This window comes from Trichechus manatus, unplaced genomic scaffold (assembly GCF_000243295.1).
Source record: "Trichechus manatus latirostris isolate Lorelei unplaced genomic scaffold, TriManLat1.0 scaffold00139, whole genome shotgun sequence".
Classification (NCBI taxonomy): Eukaryota; Metazoa; Chordata; class Mammalia; order Sirenia; family Trichechidae; genus Trichechus; species Trichechus manatus.
The window spans coordinates 5002485-5009751 of record NW_004444075.1 but is presented as its reverse complement, the minus strand read 5'-3'; the positions used below and the strand labels follow the sequence as shown (position 1 = coordinate 5009751).

General features: G+C 43.8%; 1 non-coding gene across 1 annotated transcript; it reads right to left on the bottom strand.

Annotated features, from left to right (window-relative positions):
• Positions 1-2699: 2699 nt before the first annotated feature.
• TRNAR-UCU (transfer RNA arginine (anticodon UCU)) lies at positions 2700-2770 on the bottom strand. Its single transcript has one exon. It is a non-coding gene; the product is annotated as a tRNA-Arg (tRNA).
• Positions 2771-7267: the final 4497 nt, after the last annotated feature.

The window sequence follows — 7267 nt, the reverse complement described above, 5'->3', positions numbered from 1 at the left end:
GGAACTTACCTCAAACAAAAACTCTCCCTCATAGCCGCACCTCAGGGGGAGCAGGCGAGGTAGAAACCCAAAAATGTGCCTCAAGAGTAAAGCTGATGGCCAAGGGCAACTGCTGCAGGGGAAGGTCTGAAAACAGAAACGGCATTAAGAATAAAACCTCTGATTTATTCTGGAGGAGGAATACATGGACCGTGTCAAGTCTGTTTGTTCTAAGAGGGGGATTGAATATTACAGAGCAGCCTTTAACTTCATACAGAACTTCAATACATCTCTGAAAGTGGGCTCTAAGTCACCAGTGCCCTGCTGACAGCAAAGCGAGGCCTAGAACAAGAATTTACCTCAGAAGTTGGCTCTTAGTGTTATGTTTGGCTGCATGGACAAGCAAATTGCAAATTTAATGATAAAATAGTTTAGGGCAGAGGTTTGCTTTTTTTTCTTTCTTTTTTTTTTTTTCTTTTTAATGAATTACAATAAACATATATAAATTCCAGTGTTCTCGCAGGGGCAGGATTTGAATTCTCCTAAATCAGCTAATATCTTAGTCAATTCTCTTCCATGTGTGTCCGGCCCCTGTCACATCTTAAAATCCATACCACTTTATCTCTCTCCTTAATTGCGCTTTTATGGGTAACTTGCATTTAAAACTAGTTCTCTTTGCCACCTGACCTTTAAAAGGCGATCAGAAAGTAAATCTTTCATTCTGCAAAACTACCACACTTCCATACACATGAAATAAATCACAAAAAGTCCAGTGGAATGGAATTCAATTAATGTTTTTGCTATTTCCAAACCTTTATGGGACTGAAAACAACTGTTCCAAGGGGAAAAACGCATCCAAAAGTGTATCAGTATGGTTTATTTATAAGAACTGATTTTCTAGTCTGCTTTTTCTTATGTTTTTGGGGTAGGCAGAATACTGGCCCCCCAAAGATGGCCACCTCCTAATCCCTGGACCTGGGAATAGCGTACCTAATGTGGCAAAAGGGACTTTGCAGATGTGATTAAATTAAGGATCTTGAGATGCAGGGATTATCCTGGATTTTTCTGGTGGGTCCAGTGTTATCACAGGGTGAAGGCAAGTGAAAGAGGAGGCAGGAGAACCAGAGGCAGAGAAGGAGATGTGGTAATGGAAGCAGAGGTTGAAGTGATACAGCCACTGGCTTTGAAGATGGAAGGAAGTCTCAAGCCAAGGAACGCAGGCAGCCTCTGGAAGCTGGAAAAGGCAAGAAAATGAATTCTCCCCTCAAGTCTCCAGAAGGAACACATGCCGTGAATATGGAATTCCTGATGTGCATATCTACCAGAAGAATGAGAACTTATTTTGTTGCTAAAGACAGAGAAGAGATAAGTGTGTCATATAAGACGGGGAAGGGATGGGAACGCAGGGATATTATCACAGAGCTCATACCTCCCATAGGCCAGGCCCTCACCAAGGGGAACAATCTGAGTGCCTGTTGCCATAGGAAACCCTCCTTTGAACTGGCCTCATAAACACTGTCTTTTTCTAGTCTAGCTCAGGAAGGACAGACTGGGATGCATTACTCCGGTTTGAAAGAACATCAGATACCTTTCTCTTTTATAATCCAGACCCAAGATGCTCCATCAATGTGTAAGTGCTTGCTGATATTTGAAACTGGGAAATACTCTGAGTGTTGTTTTGTTTTGTTTTGTTTTGTTTTTTAAGAGCACTTTGGTCTTTTCCGAACCCCACTGAAATACCAAAATCCAAGATACTTTATCTTTCAGTTTTTCAAGTTTCACTTCCAGAAGAACGTGGGTTTTGTTCTTCTGTTCAATTTCGTTTTCCTGTTTTTTAGATTAACTATATCTTGAGAGCTGGCCAGGAGTAAGTAGAGTGTTTGGAAGGGAGAGGAGGTGGAAAATGAAGAGGTGGCAAGAGACTTACTTGGGCAATCAGACAAACAAATCATCTATCTTCCTGGCTCAGGTCGGCAATGAGCAGAGTCCTGCATTCTGCGCAGCAGCTCAGAGTGGGTTCCGTGCAGCAAATGCTCTCTGGCTCTGAGTGAGAGAAAGAGACAAAGCCCTCATTTCTCTCCGAGCAATAAGTACAGAAGATGAAGCTGTGTCAGTCTCATCCGGAATAATAGAGAGAAATTGCTTCCAATCATCGCTAATGGGGTGCCGGTTTTCTGACAACCGGCTCAGCAATTAGTTTGTCAGTTTTTAACCAAATGCAAAAATAATAATAATCCTTGGAGGCAGACTTTGATCTGCCCCACCACCTTTCACCTGGGGCTCCCAAGGCCGGATGCAACAGCCACTGGCCTCTTCACCTTTGCCACCCCCACTTTTGACCAAGGAATTAATCTACCTCCTACAAAGTCTCTCAGAAAAATCCTCTGGAAAATCTTGGCCATTCACCCTTTCCTCTCCTGGACCCCCTAAACCATCCAAAAAAATACATCTTTCACTACAAGTTGAACCACTTGTCTTCTCTTGGTTATTGCTGTTGTTAGCTCCCGACTCATGGCGACCCCATACACAACAGAATGAAACACTGCTGTCCTGCACCACCCCATGTGATCCATAGGGTTTTCACCGGCTAAATTTTCAGAGGTAGATGACCAGGCCTTTCTTTCTAGTCCATCTTAGTCTGGAAACTCTGCTGAAACCTGTTCAGCATAGTAACAGCACACAAACCTTCACTGACAGACAGGTAGTGGCTGTGCTAGAAGTGCATTGGCCAGGAATCAAACCTGGGTCTCCTGCGTAGAAGGCAAGACTTCTACCACTGAACCACCAATGTCCCCTCCTTGGTTATAACCGAAAACCAAATCAAACTCGTTGCCATTGAGTCGATACTGACTCGTAGCAACCCTATAGGACAGAGTAGAACTGCACCATAGGGTTTCCAAGGAGTGGCTGGTGGATTCAAACTACCAACCTTTTGGTTAACAGCCATAGTTCTTAACTACTGCACCACCAGGGCTCCTCCTTGGTTATAGTCTAGGCTAAATCAAAGATAGACCTTTTAAAATATTTGACCTCTGATCTCCTTATAGGAAATTAATTTCATGATAAAAGGGTTATGACTGCAAGAAAATACCTCCATTTTACTTTCCAGTCCTCTGATTATAACAAAAAGGAAGTGCAGCCGGGTGTAACACTCGGGGAGCTACAACAAGCCCAGATAGGACCTCCGGAGGCAAGCTCATGGGGCCTGGAATGGACAGGGGTGTCGCTAGAGGAGGAGGGTAGCATCCAAATATCTGCCTAAAGCAAACCAGCTGGGGGATAAACTACTGAACTGGCCACAAGGACCTAAGTGAAAAGCTTGGCTGATTCAATTCATGAAATTTCTAGCAAATCCTTCAATGCCTTTGTGCCCCTCTTTCTCCACTGAGAGAGAATAATGCCAGGCCCTATTACCACCTCTCCTCTGAGCACTTGAGAGAAAACACTCCAGGAATTCAAAGCCCAGCAACCATGTTATTAGTATTTCCACTGCAATGGCTGCATTCTTTCTAAGCCTTGGGATGTTTTCCAGTATCCTCTCCAGGGCATCACAATAGTGGATGGCGGATTAAGGCCACAGAGAGCGGTGTTCTGGCTGAGGACACAAGGCTAACTAGCAAATTGCAGGGCACGTTTCCTCCTCATCCTGATACTCAGATGAAAATGATATCCCTTTAGAAAGAAAAGGGGTGTGGTGGGGAAGCAAGAGAAGACCTTGTCTTGGTTTCCTGGGGCTGCCATAAAGAAAGTACCACAAACTGTGTGGCTTTCAAGAACCAGACTGTATCACATTGCTGTTTTGGAGGATGGAAGTCTAAATCAAGGCATCAGCTCTAGGGGACTGTCCTTCCTTATTGGTAGCCTGGGCATTAATTTCATGATCAGGGAGCTGTGGCTGCCAAGAAAATATCTCCAATTTACTTCCCAGTTCTCTAACTCTGACAAGGAAAGAATGCACCCATGACTAACTCTAAAGGAGCTACAACAAACCCAGACAGGACCTTTAGAGGGCAGGCTCCCTGGGCCTGGAAGGGACAAGGAGGGAGCTAGAGGAGAAGGAGGGTAGTATCCAAATACCTGCTTAAAACTATACAAGTCCTCAGCTGCTTGCAGATGTATCTTCACACGGCTTCTGTCTTCTGTCTTCCCCCTGTGTCTGTCTTCCTTTCTTATAGACACCACTCAGAAGTGACTAGGTTTAGGGCACACCCTACTTCTGTATGGCCTCATTAACATATCAAAAGAAAACCCCTATTTCTGAACAGGTACGTATTTACAGAAGGATTAGGATCTCATCATAACTTTTGGAGGAACACAACTCAATCTATACAGCAATCCCTGTTCCCACCACAGTTACCTTTTTACACAGCTTTTCCCTAGTTCTCCTTTCCACATTCAAATGTCCCTTGAATAAAACAAATGCTCATTTTTATCAAGTGCCAGAAGCTGTGACAGGCACCATACAAACATTCTCACATTCTCAGGGGGCCTTCTCTGACCGCTCTTTGAAAACGACCCAAACCATCATTCTGTTTGCCAGTATGCTGTCTGGAATGCAATACAGGTTTAATTACATGCTTGTCCATTTATCTGTCTGAGAACAGGGACTAAGTCTGTTTCATTCCAGCACCTCACATAGTGCTCAGCACATAACAATCAGTGCCGATTGAACGAATTTACTAATTCATTAACTATAATCCTTACAACAACAGTGGAAGCGAGGTATGATTATTCCCATTTTACAGATGACAAGCCTGAGTTTCAGACAGTTGGTAGTGATTTTCCCAAGGTTACGGACCTCCCGGACTTTAACTCTTGTCCCTGGATCATCTGCATCAACACTTCTTCCTCCCATCAGTCAACCACATTCCTCTCACTTTGTAAAAGAAGCTCAAGGTCCACCACATCCTTGAAGCTTTGCCCATTATTTTCTCCACATCAATGACATTTTCAGTGTACTCTCATAGTTACTTACGTAATAGCTTATTGCTGTTAGGTGCCATCGAGTTGGTTCTGACTCATAGCGACCCCATGTACAACATAATAAAATGCTGCCCCATTCCGTGCCATCCTCACAATCCTTGCTACGTTTGAGCCTGTTGTTGCAGCCACTGTGTCAATCCATCTTCCTCTTTTTCGCTGACCCTCTACTTTACCTAGCATGATGTCCTTCTCCAGGGACTGGTCCCTCCTGATAACATGTCCAAAGTAAGTGAGACAAAGTCTCGCCATCTTCACTTCTAAGGAGCATTCTGGCTGTACTTCTTCCAAGACAGATTTGTTCCTTCTTCTGGCAGTCTGTGGTATATTCAATATTCTTCACAAACACCATAATTCAAAGGCGTCAATTCTTCGATCTTCCTTACTCATTGTCCAGCTTTCACATGCCTATGAGGCGATTGAAAATACCATGGTTAGGTCGGACGCATCTTAGTCCTCAAGGTAATATCTTTGCTTTTCAACACTTTAAAGAGGTCTTTTGCAGCAGATTTGCCCAATGCAATATAATGGCTTACATGCAGGCTATTTGTCTACCTTATTTATATAATGATTAGAAAAGAAAGGAAGCTGGAGGGAAGGAGGTCAGGAGGAGAAAATGGAAGTAAATGGATTTCAGAACAGAAGGAGGTATTTGTGCAATGCAGCCTTGAAAGAAAGAAAGAAACCTGGCAGGGACAAACGGTCAAGGTCCAGAGGGGCATCTTGCCTGCCCGGCGGAGGGAGCCGGGGTGTACAGAAGACCAGCAGAGCTGGGGGTGCATTCTGCTTGGTTCTGTTGTGTTCTGCGTGTAGTTACCGTGGGTGGACCTGAAGTGATGCCACCTTGGACATGGAGCAGGGGGATGGAGAGACATTCATGCTCAAGGAGAGCTTTTTTCCCTAAGCTACCTACACAAAGCCCGTAGCACCTGATTAAGGTCTCCCAAACATTTCCTCTGCGGAGCATCCCAATCTCTCAGCCCTTCAAACTTACAAATAGCAAAAGGGGTAAAGGCACCAGACTGTAAAGTCAGAAAGGCAGAAACCGAGTCCGTTCTCTAATGCACACCTGGAATGCTTAGCACGGAGTTTCTCTCTCTACCCTCCTATATGCTTCCCTATGGACCCCTGTTGACTGCCTGCCCATATGCACTTTAGCAGACCACAGCTAAAGCATTCAGACACAGACAAAACGAGTTATTCCCCCACCCCGGCTCTTGTATCTCAAGAAAGCACAATTACTTCTTCAGATCTCTTCACTCCACCCCATTTTGAGGTGCTTAGGTATTTCAAGAGTGAGCACAGAAAGAAGGACTTAAGATGCAAAGCGGAAAATAGCTCTCTGGCTATTCAAGACTGTCATTACAGGGAAGCAAGATTTCAGAAGCATCTGCACATGCTATTGAGTCCAGTCACAAAATAAAGCAAATCCATAATCATTTACAGGTTTAATGCCACCATCATCACCCTAACAAAGGTTGGGCCCATTCCTCAGCCCACGTTATGTGGCACAAAAGAGAGATAAATTTAAAGGATCACCTGTTTACCAGTCCTTTATTTCTATTAGAGGCAGGAGCAGAAGCTGACCCGCACAAGGACCCTTCTGAGCGAGGGATTATATATCACACCGTGGAAATACATAAAAGACAAATTATCCCTGAGATCATTGTGCTTCCACTGACCTGCTCAAGGTTTAAAGGCAGCTGCAATTAGAGGCCATGCTCACAGATCTGCTGGCAGCTTAGAGAGCCCGCATTTACTTTAATCCTGCAGAAAGTAGGCATGTACTTCATCTAAGTTTGAATTCTGTGGGTCTGATTCGGATTTGTGGGCACTTAGTATGTGCTTTTGTTAACACGATCTCTCTCAGCTTCTGCAGTGTTTACAATATGAGATCTAATTTGGGCTTAAAATGCTCATGGAAATTCAATGCATTACTTTTAAAAATGCAGTTGGGAAGAGATGGAGAGGGAAAACGATGTGACACAAATTTACCACATCCGCACATTTGCCGTAGAGTCCTCCCAGCTGCAGGCGGCTGACGAAGCTCATAGAGGCTAACGCTCCAGCCCTTTAGCCAGACCTGACTGTTGGACATGTGGACGTATTAAGAAATCTATTCTACTGCTTTTGTAATTGGAGAAATTGAAATTCTAGGCGGGCTGGGAACGTTCAGGTTTTATTTAACACTTAAGCATATAAGAAAATTTTGTCTTCTGAGTTGTAGTATTCAATTGTGAAACATCATGCCAATAAGTTGTACAATTTTTCAGAAAAAAAGTTTGTCTTCTCTTTTGTGTCTTTTTTA